This window comes from Artemia sp. Qi Xiang Cuo, chromosome 4 (assembly GCF_049724085.1).
Source record: "Artemia sp. Qi Xiang Cuo chromosome 4, ASM4972408v1, whole genome shotgun sequence".
Lineage (NCBI taxonomy): Eukaryota > Metazoa > Arthropoda > Branchiopoda > Anostraca > Artemiidae > Artemia > Artemia sp. Qi Xiang Cuo.
Window position 1 is genome coordinate 51,173,281 of NC_142797.1, and position 12,522 is coordinate 51,185,802.

Below are 12,522 nucleotides of genomic sequence, written 5' to 3' on the forward strand. Positions count from 1 at the left end.
CTGCTTGATGAAAATTCATTTGTTAAGCCCTGTATCGATTTGATTTAAATGAAGATAGAACCTTAGTATTCTAAGACAACTGAAACGTATTTTTCCTCCGTCAATTTTGAGAATCCTCTCTCAGAGTTTAGTTCAGTCAAATTTTTTGTACTGCCCAAAATGCCTGCTTTTCCATTTTTTTTTCTTTAGTCGTTTTCCAACACTTACGATAAATTCACAAATTATACCTAAGAAGCAAATTGCTTAGCAACTAAAACTTTGCTTGTTCTTATAAAATTGGCTCCGTATGATTTTTATATATTATTATTAGAACTATTTCCCTGTTATTATTATCACTTTTTCAGCTTCCATTGGAGCCAGTGTAATTTCTCTTGAGTGATTAGAACATATTTTTATAAATCGCTTAAATCTTCCCTAATTTCTCTCTATCTTTTGTATATGAGGTAGTATTTAAATAGTATTGGTATTTTTCACCCTCCTTTACTGGCTATGGATCCTTTATTGGGGATCAACACCTTGCATTTTATAAGATTTTTTTTGTTGTGTGAATATAATCTCATTTTATCTCATTTTCGATATATTTGTTGGACTCTAAATGTTTTCCAAAAAGCACTAGTCAAAGGTTGGTGTCAAGAGTGGTGGGTGGAGGAATCGGTAGTTGTATATAGAATAGTTTTTGTTTGTTTTAAGGTTTTCTTACCCTTAACTGAACTTTAGAAATTTTAAGTCTATAATAATTAAATATTTAACCTAGTATATATCCTAATACGTAACTTGAAAAACGGTAGTGTTTGAGCAAGAGGAAATGAAATATAATTTGGCCCTAATATATTATTAGTCTCCTCGGCCTCTCGTAAAGTAAGTGTATTTCTTCGAATGAGGCACATTTTGTGGATTAAAACCTGTAAGGGAAATTCTTTGACTCTGTCCCTCATTTTTAAAGAAGTAGTATATGTACCCTTTCGTTTTGGGCAAGAGTGTGTGTTTTTTTGTACATTATAAATATATGTTATCGAACAATTTTATCCATCATCCTTTTTTTGAGTCAGAGTTTTTATTAATTGATAGATGAGAGCTTTTTCTCCGTTATATATACTTTAAGCTTAAAATAGTCAGGGACTTTAAATTAAACCTTGGGTTCATTTTTTTTCCCTACAAAACATTTACCTATAAAATAAGATCCTTTGAAAATTGTTTCAACAGAAAAATAGAATTATAATTATCACTAACAACTATTGATATGGTCAAAATCCGCTGTCGCTGCTGAAACAAATGTTTTGAAACGCTGCTGAAGTAAATGTTTTGTAGGATAAAACAACCTACACCCTACAAGGCTTGATTTAAGATGATAATTAGGTGTGGTATAAAGGGTTGCCACCTATAGCACCAAAGTGCTAATTTAGCATTAATTCATCATGTATAGAACTGTAGCACGTATTTAGGGTTGCCATTTGTAGCACGAAAGTGCTATTTTAGCACTAATACAGTCGATTTTTTGACTGTAGCATCCAATATCACTGATGAGCACGCAAATTTGGGCAATTGTAGCACTTTAGGGCCTGACCGTGGTGGCAACCCTGGCGATATATCCTTTGCTATCGCACTATGTGTTTTTTTTTTAATTATAGTCGTAGTGCCTGTTGAAGTTTTTATTATTAAATCGTGAGAAAATTCCCGAGGATTAAAACACACTGGATACACATTTAATCAAAATTATTTTCTCTACACTATTTAAGTTTAGTCTTATTTCTAGAAACGTGCAATTAAGACTCCCTTCTCCTCAAATAATCTAGTTTTCTCTTTGCCTCCAGGGATGCAGTTCATCAAGGGAATATCGATATGCTGAAGATCGATCGTTGAGGCTTGACGGAAAGTTTTCTTTCTCGAATTGCCTCGTCAGTACTAAACGCCTTCTGCAGTTCCTGAGATATCGGGAAATTCAGATCGTGACATTTATTATATTTCCCAAATCCGATTGTTTGGCATTCTGCTTGATTTGGGGGTGGAATAATCAAGCCAAGGGGCGTTTTCATCTGTCTCACTTGATAATTTATCGTTCAAAAGCCGCCAAGTGTTCTCAAGGTTTTCTCTTAAAATAAAAGCCACAAAATGTGCTATAATTGGGAAGAATCTTTTAAAAAAGATGGTACAAAAATTCAGTGACTTTTCTATCTCGTTATTTTTTTTTATTTTTTTTTCTTTTTAACAAACGCTACAACATGTTTCAATTGCACTTTGTTTTGTGTTCTTGTATGTTCGACCTATTGATTTTAACAGATTTTTCCTACACATTTCTGTTAGCTGATTGATTACCGATATCCGAGCAAATCTCAAATTTGAAAGCGTAACAATAATAAAGAATAATAAAATATAAAGAAACTAAACTACTACTCGTTTTAAAATAAGTTGATCTTTTATAGGTTTTCCTATCTTCCAGCCTTCAGATAACAACAGAAGGAGGTTGGGGGTAGTGTAAAAATTAATGTCTAATTTCTCTTCATTCCCAGGAATGGTTTTGAACCAAGCATGTAATATGGGCGCTGCAAAATGACAGCCTCCCTCTTAGTGCAAAAATACATATCTTTGTACAAAAAAGTATGCATTAACAAGCTTCTTGTATAAAACAGAGAGAGGTGTTTGGCATACAGAGTGCTGTCAGGAATTTCCCAGGATGGGGGTAAGTGATGCAAGGAGCAATTTTTTTTTAATATTTAAATATTAATATTTTTTGTTTTCCTTTACATGTTATTATATTATATTATATATGCATATATATATATATATATATATATATATATATATATATATATATATATATATATATATATATATATATATATATATATATATATATATATATATACATATATCATTATATATATATATATATATATATATATATATATATATATATATATATATATATATATATATATATATATATATATATATATATATATATATATATATATAAATAAAAAAATAAATGCATTTATTACCCATAAATTAAAACAGATGGAGAACAAAAAAAGACAAGAAAAAACGAAAAAACACTAATTCTTCTTAAACAAAAAAAAAAAAAAAAAAACCAAACACAACAACCAACAGCTTATTCCAAAAACTGCGGGAGAAAAAAAGCCCCTGGATGGGCGTTAAGTGTCAAATTATATCGAGTAATCTGCGCTAGGATAGCTTCTTCAGGATTCATGATGCCGTACCGATGCCAAACATATCGATTGCTTGTCCATGGTGGTAAACGCAACAAAAACTTTGCATACTTGTAGTACACTGAACGCAATTTCAGTCTATCTGTAGCCGTAAATATACGCCAGAATGGGCTGAGGTACAAATAATGGGGCAAAACCATAGCATTGTACACCCGGGCCAGCAGACGACTGTCAAACTTCCGCTTATTTGCCACAATACGGCTATACGTAAATGAAACCCGCTTCTGAAAATGAGAAAGCAGTAACCGCCGCGTCTCTAGTATTGACCGTCCAATAGGAAGGCCCAGATATACAATGCCACCGGCGAGCCCAACAGTAGAAACACCAAGTGTGATGCTTCGACCAGCATCAGATTTCGAATTAAACAGCAGTACCTCAGACTTGTCGGCATTAAACTGAAGTCCAATCTGAGCATACTCTTGTTGTAGTCGAGTAAAATTATCTTCTAGTCCTTGCAGAAAGCGGCTCAGGTTCAGTACATCGTCCGCATAACCAATCAAAGATAAATCAACACCGCGCAGAATGTAAGTCATAAGTGACTTCGATTGCGGCTTTACGATACTGTTATTAAATGCTGTCGGTGACGAAATGGCACCTTGTCTTACCCCCTTCTTTACCGGGAGAAGGGGATTACCATGCGGAGAAACAGCAACATCATTCAACAGGCTAGTGCACTCACTCGCTGGTAAAGGAAGTTTAAGTTCCGCTTTTAGATTTTCATACATGTCAGCCAGTGGGGCTAGAGAGCAGGGATCAACACCGGCCAAACCCATATCCAGTATAATCTCCTCGTGGAGAAGCGAATCAAACGCGCGCCTTACATCATGAGTGGCTAAAGCGATGCTTTCACCGCGGTCTTCTGCGTCAACTAAAGCGGATACTAAAGCAGAAAGAGCATGGCCGCACCTGAGGCGAGACTGAAAACCGAACTGATGGGCCTGAACTGTACATTTAGTACGAAGCTCCTCAATAATCAGATTTTCAAATATTTTACAAAAAACAGTTGAAACCGTTATTGGGCGAAAAGACGAACAATCGGAAGGAGGTTTATTTTTCTTTGGGATAGGAGTCAGACATCCAATTGAAAAAGACTCGGGCACAATTCCCAAATTAAATATCATTTGGTAAAGGAGGACCAAATGCTCAATAAACATACCCCCACACAACGACAAATGTTGTGCAGAAATCCCATCATATCCTCTAGACTTTTTTTCTTCAGTTTCCCAATTGCAGAAATAATCAGACTCTTTGTAATAATCGGTCCCGGACTAGATGCATGCTCAAAGAAATCTTGGAGTCTCGCTTTATAACTATTTTGAAGATGGGGATCCGGAGCAGAAAATTCTTTTTTATAATGCTCAATCCATGAAGAAAGTGGTATAAGAGACGGGGTTTGACCTGGCGCTTCTTTCACAAGACTAGACCACAGCTTATTAGGCCGCGACCGAACTTCTTCCGAACAAGACGAAATAATCGAATTCCGATGCAAAGAGAGCTGCTTTGCAAACTGACGTTTCGTATAGATGTACAGTTTTCTCAGCCACCCATCCCGCGGCTTATCTGCTTCAATCCAGACCGAGAGCCAAAATTTAGCAGAAAAGCAAGCATTGCGCAAGTTACTATTAGTTGACCAACCTGGCTCTTCGGTTCCAGATTTTACTCGCCTAATGGGTACCGCCGATTTTTCTGCAAGGGATAGGGCATGAGTAAGTTCACTACAATATAGATTCAGCCGAATTCGAGAATCCCGCATATTCTGTTTTGAACTCCGCATTAATAAATCAAACGGTACGCGAATTTTCGCCAGAATATCATTACACGCATTCTGGAAGAGATCAGATGACGCCCTATCCCAATCACTAATATAAAACACAGATCGCTTTTTAGCAAACGGGATAAAAGAAGGACCGACATCATCAAACCGAGCACTAAAAAACAGAGGAAAATGATCTGACGTAAAACTAGAATCACTAACACCAACTTCCACAATAGTTACAGATCGCGTGTGACAAACATGGTCTAAATTAGATGTGCTACCCGAATTATGGACGTAAGTAAAGCTCTTATTCTTCGGCGCAACCAAGTAATCATCATCAAACAGACCGAAAATAATACTTGGACGAACAGAATCACCAGAAGAATTAAGTGAGTCAGTTAGGTCACAATTGAAGTCACCAGTCACGATGCAGCATAAGCCCTGCTCTTTTATTTTTCCCAAGCACTTAGATAAACGAGCGACACTAATGGCAAAAAGTCTCTCAGAACGGTCATCGCGATAGTTCGTGGGTAAGTATACATTCAGCACAACCACATTCTGGATTCTAACCGCTAAAAAGTCACTTGCTGAATCAAAGCCAGAAGAAGTAAAACATGACTTCACGTAAGTCGCTAGACCACCACATGGCCGGCCATGAGACTGAGAGCGGCGCGCAGCAACCGAGAACACTTTGTGATTAGTTGATAGTTCCAAAAGGCTCAGGCTCAAAGTGTTTGCAAAATGTTCTTGAATACACACTATGTCACACTTCGATAAAAAGTCCTTCAAAAACACAGACCGACTTAACAGATTTCCATTTATAGTCCACGAGGCAATCGCATAAGAGGCTAAGGGTCCTCGATTCATTTCTTCGCTGGGGTAGGTCTATTTGAAGGGCACCGAACACTGTAACATGTATGACCTCTTTTTTTACATGTGATACAGAACATATCGTTGTTGCACTTATTGTCCTTACTAGATACGTGGTCAGTGCCACCACAGCGGCCACAGATGGGAGATGCGGCGCAATCTGCCGCCACATGACCGAGTCCATGACAGGAGTAGCAACGTTTCGGTAGGAAATTAAATTCCTCGGCAGGCAGCTTCTCGTAGCCAACGCGGACGGAGTCCGCGAGAAAACGGTCTAGATTCTTTCTGGATTCAAAGTACACCTTGAATACTTTCGAATGTTCGTATTTTCCTATTTCCACTGCTTTTACGGCATTTGGGACAATAGTTTCGACATCCGTGTGGGACATACTATTTGGGACTCGTTTTAGAACTCCGATGAACAAGCGCTCCTTCAGTGACGCTGTAACCGTGGGTGTCCTAGACCTCATATTTTCCATAATCTTCTCTGCAGTCGCCTTCGACTTGACGTAGAGCTTCCAGTCCTGTTTAGTCTTGCGAAGTTCGCTAATGTCGTCAGAATTTGGACATAAACTATCCACGAAACCCTTACGAGCAATTGGGTTGTCTAGAGTCTCTGGTAGGTCTTTCAGTACAACGGCATAGGATGGCTTAGTACTGACATGAGCATGACCATTATTGATAGAGACACTGTTGATAGAAACTTCAGTAGTTGCAGACATACTCGGAACAGCGTAGCTTTGGGCCGAGACGAAGTTCCGGAACTCTAGGCACAAGTCATTTACTTTGCGCGAAAGAGTCGCTGTAACTTCGCCAGGAATAGAGGGTACTTCATACGGCACATATATGACGAACTTCGGTAGCTGGACATTATTATTATAACAGTAATACAACACATTCAGAATGTACGCAAACGTATCCGCTTTCTTCTGCCTATCCGTTTGACGGGTAGACATCTGTCCCTCGGACCAAATAAACTTCTTTGCCTCATTAATTTTCTCTTCAGGAAAAAATCCGCAACCAGTTTGGATAATGTCAGCAGACGTATTTCCTGTACTCCTTGCCCGTACAGCAAAATTTAAAACCGCATTCAGGACTAGTCGATCGGGCGGCATCTTCGTACGAAATGAAATACAACTCGGCACCGAAGGAACCTAGGAACAAGGGAAGTGTAAGGACCCCCTCAACTGTTCCCCGCAATTTACGGGTAACTTAATACCGGCGGGTACAATACGTCGCTTGCGGGAGGTTCCTTCCCCTCTTCTGCTAGTTCCCAGTACACTTCTTACCGATAAAGAATCAAAAATGGCACAATATAAAATTGAAACTGTAGATGGCGTGCCAATCTACCCGAGAAAAAAGATGGCGCTGGTGAAAAACCCAGTGGAGAGGGCTTATTCTATCAATTGGAGAAGGTCATACAAATACTAATTGACAAAAAGACTAATTTTAGAGTGTAAACAACAACAAGAAAAGACCTCAAAATAATTCAGAAACTTTTTCCAAGTTACCAGCCAAGATGCAAACTCAGACACAACAGCCTTGAATATACTATAGATGGCAGCAAGTATATATATATATATATATATATATATATATATATATATATATATATATATATATATATATATATATATATATATATATATATATATATATATATATATATATATACATTCTTAGACCACACTGGTTATACATGACAAACGAAACTCAGAGAAGAGAGAAAGTAACAAAATGAAAAATAAAATCAAAAAGGGTGAAAAAACGAGGATTTTGTCAGCCAGCGAACCATGAAGAAGATAAAATATAAGCAAATATTTCGACAAGGACCTCCGCCAAGTCATTTTGTCTTCTTCATGGTTCGCTGGCTGACAAAATCCTCGTTTTTTCACCCTTTTTGATTTTATTTTTCATTTTGTTACTTTCTCTCTTCTCTGAGTTTCGTTTTTCATGTATAGCCAGTGTGGTCTAAGAATGTATTTGCGTCAAGCTTACGGGGAGCACTGGACCAATATTGTTTTATATTTTTTAAATTGTGTTAAGAAACATGCAAATCTTATTTGTTAGTTTAATTTCTTAGAAACTTGTAAAAGACATCGAATTCTTCCACCTTCTTTACGTTTCAACCTACATTTAGGCACACAATCTGAAGGCCCATTTTTTCAGAAAATGGGTTTCAAAACTTTAACACATATTTTAAAAGACCTTATATCCAGAAGATACGTCTTTAGTAATAAAATACTTAATTTAAAATCCTTATTATATCAGATTTTGTCCCCTCATGATTTTCACCAGATTTTACAAATCTCACATAGGTCTTTCAGACACATATTCCATTTAGCAACAGCTTATTTATCGGAAAAATTTTCAAAAATGGAGTTTCAACAGTTTCAACATACACGGATTTTCCTTCCTAGATTTTGTCCTGGTCCTCCTTTGGAAAATTTATCCTCTAAGGTATTTACATCCAAGGAACTAAGTATTCTTTCAAAAGGACCAAAATTTGCAATGGCTCAAACACGTAAATACTTCAGAAATTATTACGGGCGTGGAGTCTGCTATTTTTAGCTCTCATGGTGAAGTCGAAAATCCAGACCTACTCAGAGGTGAAATTGTAAAGAGTATTCTTGATTATAGGCCATTTTTGTCACTTTCAACTCAATCAAAGGAAGAAATTAAAATCCTCCGAAATTTAAAAAATGACAAAAACACAGTAATTACGAAAGCGGACAAGGGAAACACAGTTGTAATTATGAATTCTGCAGATTATGAATTAAAAGTTAACACCCTTTTAATGGATAAAAATATTTACAAAGAAATAAATTTTGATCCCACGGACAAATACACACAGAAGTTGAGAAATGAACTAGGAATTTTAAAAGATACTAGACTAATTACCCCTCAAATGTACAGAAAATTTTATCCCAAAGGTTGTTCAGCCCCTAAGTTTTATGGTCTGCCTAGAATCCATAAGAAAGATATTCCGTTACGTTCAATCGTAGCATGTTATAGTTCTCCGGCTACGGGTATAGGAAGTTTCTTAGCCACCATTTTTAAGCCTCTTTTAAGCACACAGAAATCCTATATTAAAAACTCCATAGATCTTGTTGAGAAGTTAAAAAAATCAAAGTACAACAGCAAATACCGTTTTATCTAGTTTTGATGCAGTTTCTATGTACACTTCATGCGATGTTCATAAATGTGAGCAGGCTTTACAAAGAAAATTAGAGGAAAATTCAGCTTGATCGGATTACAAAACTTTCGAAATTGATACAATAATGACCCTGTTCCGTCTTTGAAACAAGCATTCCTAGTATTTTAAATTCCGAAATAAATTTTATCTTCAAATAATGGGCTTATCCATGGGCACTATCTTTTCTCCTTTTTGGGAAAGTTTTTACAGGGATTTCTTAGAACGGTCTGATTTGAACTGTGTCCACTGAACAAATTACATCTGGGTTCGTTTTTTTGATGAGATCTTGTCTATGTGGTACCATGGAGAAGAACATCTCAAGAATTTTTTGGCCTATTTTAAAAGGTACGATTCTAATCTCCAGTTAACAAAGGAACTTGAAGATTCAGGAAAGCTACCTATCTTGGATGTTCTGATTATAAAAACTAATCCTGGTCTTGAATTTTTTTATATATAGAAAGCCGACTCATAATGATCGATATCTACATTTCTCTTCCCATCACCCTCCTTCTGTAAAAAGAGGGGTAATAATCTCTTTAGTCGACAGAGTTTTAAAAATTTTTTCCCGTAATCATATAAATTCTGAACTAAATTATGTCAAAGATATTCTTTTCTGCAATGGTTACCCAATCAAACTCATTGAAAATATAATAGTTAGACGATTAAAAAAGATAAAAGAACAAAATAGGGAGCTTGTCCCCCTTGATTCAGTTACACCAGCAATTGAGAAAAAAACTTTCATTGTTTTACCATACATACCGAAACTTGGCGATAAACTTAGAAAAATTTTAAATAAACATAATCTCTCTGTTTCTTTCAGAACCAAACAAAAGGTTGAACATTTTTTTTAACTCAGGAAAGGATAAAACAGACCCTGTACTGGGTAGTGGTGTCTACAGAATCCCGTGTTCTTGTGAAAAATTTTACATTGGTAGAACCCATCAACAACTAGGTGAACGTCTGCATGAGCACAAAATTTCAATAGACAAGTCCCTGAGATTAAAAAATAACAATGACAACTTTGATTCGGCATTGGCTTCGCATATTTTCGTAAACCCGACCCATCTAGTTCTGTTTGACGAGGCAACTTTAATATCAACTGTTAATGGCGTCCACAAACTTTTAAGGAGGTAATTGAGATAAAAAAATATATGAACCAAAATTTAGCAATAAATAGAGATACTGGAGATATTTCATTAAGCCCAATTTACGACAGTTTATTCTTGAAGGACTCAATCAATATTTTCACCCGAAAAAACTTAAAAGAACCTATTTGCATATCTAATGAAAACCGAAATTGTAGACCAGCCAAAATTAATGCAAGACGAAAGATCCTTACACAATCATCTTGGTAAATTTCATTTTCATTGAGTCCTTCCTGGTTTTTTATTCAGTGTCTATTATGTCTTTGTACAGTAAACTTCGAAAGGTTCTAATCTCGTGTTTTTTTTTCTTCTATTTATTTTTTTTTTTTATCAATGAGGACGACTTTGCAGAGTTCCTTTTCTAAATATTTTCTTATATTTTGTCTTATTCATGGTTCGCTGGCTGACAAAATCCTCGTTTTTTCACCCTTTTTGATTTTATTTTTCATTTTGTTACTTTCTCTCTTCTCTGAGTTTCGTTTGATATATATATATATATATATATATATAATTAACATAAGTTGAGCTCAAAGCACCTATGCATTCCCAAGGCAATAACATAATTTGCACTTTGCTGAAAAAAATATAAATGTTTTTACTTTTATAACTTTAATAAATCAAATAATATTAACATTTTGATTACTAAATATCAGTATATGTATATTAAACTGACAATGTATATTCATTTTTTTTTCAGTAAAGTGCAAATTATGTTATGGCCTTGGGAAGGCATAGGGGTGTTGAGCCCAACTTATGTAAATTTCAGCACGTTTTGGCTTTGACTCGGTTATTTATTGTAATTTCTGTTCGTTCTGGGTTTTATTTATTTATCAATGCTAATTTGTGGTAATTTCATGCTTGGTCGATTTTTTTATTTTATTCTTGCTTATTTTTGTTTAATGGAGTATATACTTTTCTTTTAAAAACCTATTTTGTGAACAAGTTTTTTTAATTAGTTTCTTGTCGTTTTATATTGACATAGTCTTTTCAGGGAAAAAGAAAATAATGCTTTAAGTTTTTTTGTTTTTTAACAATTTATAATTTGGCCTGCTACTTTTATGCTGGAGAAAAATATTCAGCAATTTTTAACAACATACACCCTTTTAAAATATCTGGAAACAAATAGCAGTGTTAAATTAAGTTTCATATCAGTAGGGTGTATCTATGGAATTTGCTCGGGTATATAGCAATTCCCATGCTATGATTACCAGACTGGTTATTTGACAGTGTATAATGTGGTCAAACATGTTTTGAGAGTATGTTCATAATTATATAATTTAAGCAGACAAGTTTTTTCTGTTATTAATAAGAATTTCATAAGAATGTGAGTTCACGTGCACAATTTTTTTTCTTAAAAAACTGGTATGATATAGTCAAACATGTTTTGGGAGCATGCACGAAATTATGTAACTCAACATCCGTTTTTTTTCGTCCTTGAAATTCTGTATAAAATGTTCATGCATTACAATTTAATTTTCATTATGATTTAACATATCGTATAGTACACTGAAAACTTTGAAACAATGGATATTTATATTTTCAACGTGAGTATAGTTTACTCAATTTCTTAATGTATTTCCAGATAAAAAGCATTTTACCAGTATATTCAAATTTCAGGGAGACTTAGCCCCCTGCCCCATCCAAAAACACAAAACATTGAAATATTATGAGCATATTCGATAGAAAACGCAAAGTTTGCTATTTTTTCCCATTTAAATAAAATCTCTCCTCCCCCCTCCTTTGGTTACGATTGTAAATGTCTTTAAACAGTTCTTTTCATTCAAAAAAAATGTCATTTTCCCATCGTGTATCTAAAATGAGCTGTCTTTATCAGCTTAAATAAAACCATCTGTGTTTAACCTTTTTACAAGAGGGAGCGATTTCAAAACATCATTTGGCAAGCGCATTATCTGAATTAAGAAAACAAAGGAATGGAAAAATGTAATTCTAAACGCTTAAAAGATAGAGTGATTGTTTTTCGGCCAAATTAGACAGAAATTTTTCAATTTTTGTCCGTAATTGAGAAGCGTTTATGAAAATATAAGACGGGGAAGTAATTCTAACACCATCGTTGCTAGGTGAAAAAACAAAATTATTTCGTCGCATATAAAGTACGGGAGAGGAAGGGAGAGGGGAATTCTTTGTGCAGACTAATTTTTTCTTCTGTAAAAAAAGGGAATCGTTTTTTCCATGCTAAACTTTGTCTTCTTTTTAAGGAGGAAGAGATGGATTCTTACAATTACTCCCCTCCGGAAAAGAGAGCTAAGGCTAACGGCGTTGCTCCAATGCAACAAGTGAAGATAACTGGCCCATCGGGAACCACGCAAA

The 12,522-nt window shown here is 35.3% G+C and overlaps 2 protein-coding genes across 2 annotated transcripts in view; both read right to left on the bottom strand.

Annotated features, from left to right (window-relative positions):
* Positions 1–7,390, bottom strand: part of RpL21 (ribosomal protein L21) — a 226,683-nt gene extending 219,293 nt beyond the window's left edge. The window contains exon 1 of the mRNA XM_089087576.1: positions 7,365–7,390. The gene's annotated coding sequence lies outside the window, so the exon portion shown is untranslated. The remainder of the gene's footprint in view (positions 1–7,364) is intronic.
* Positions 1–12,522, bottom strand: part of LOC148953213 (uncharacterized) — a 156,905-nt gene that overhangs the window by 67,440 nt on the left and 76,943 nt on the right. The window lies entirely within an intron of this gene.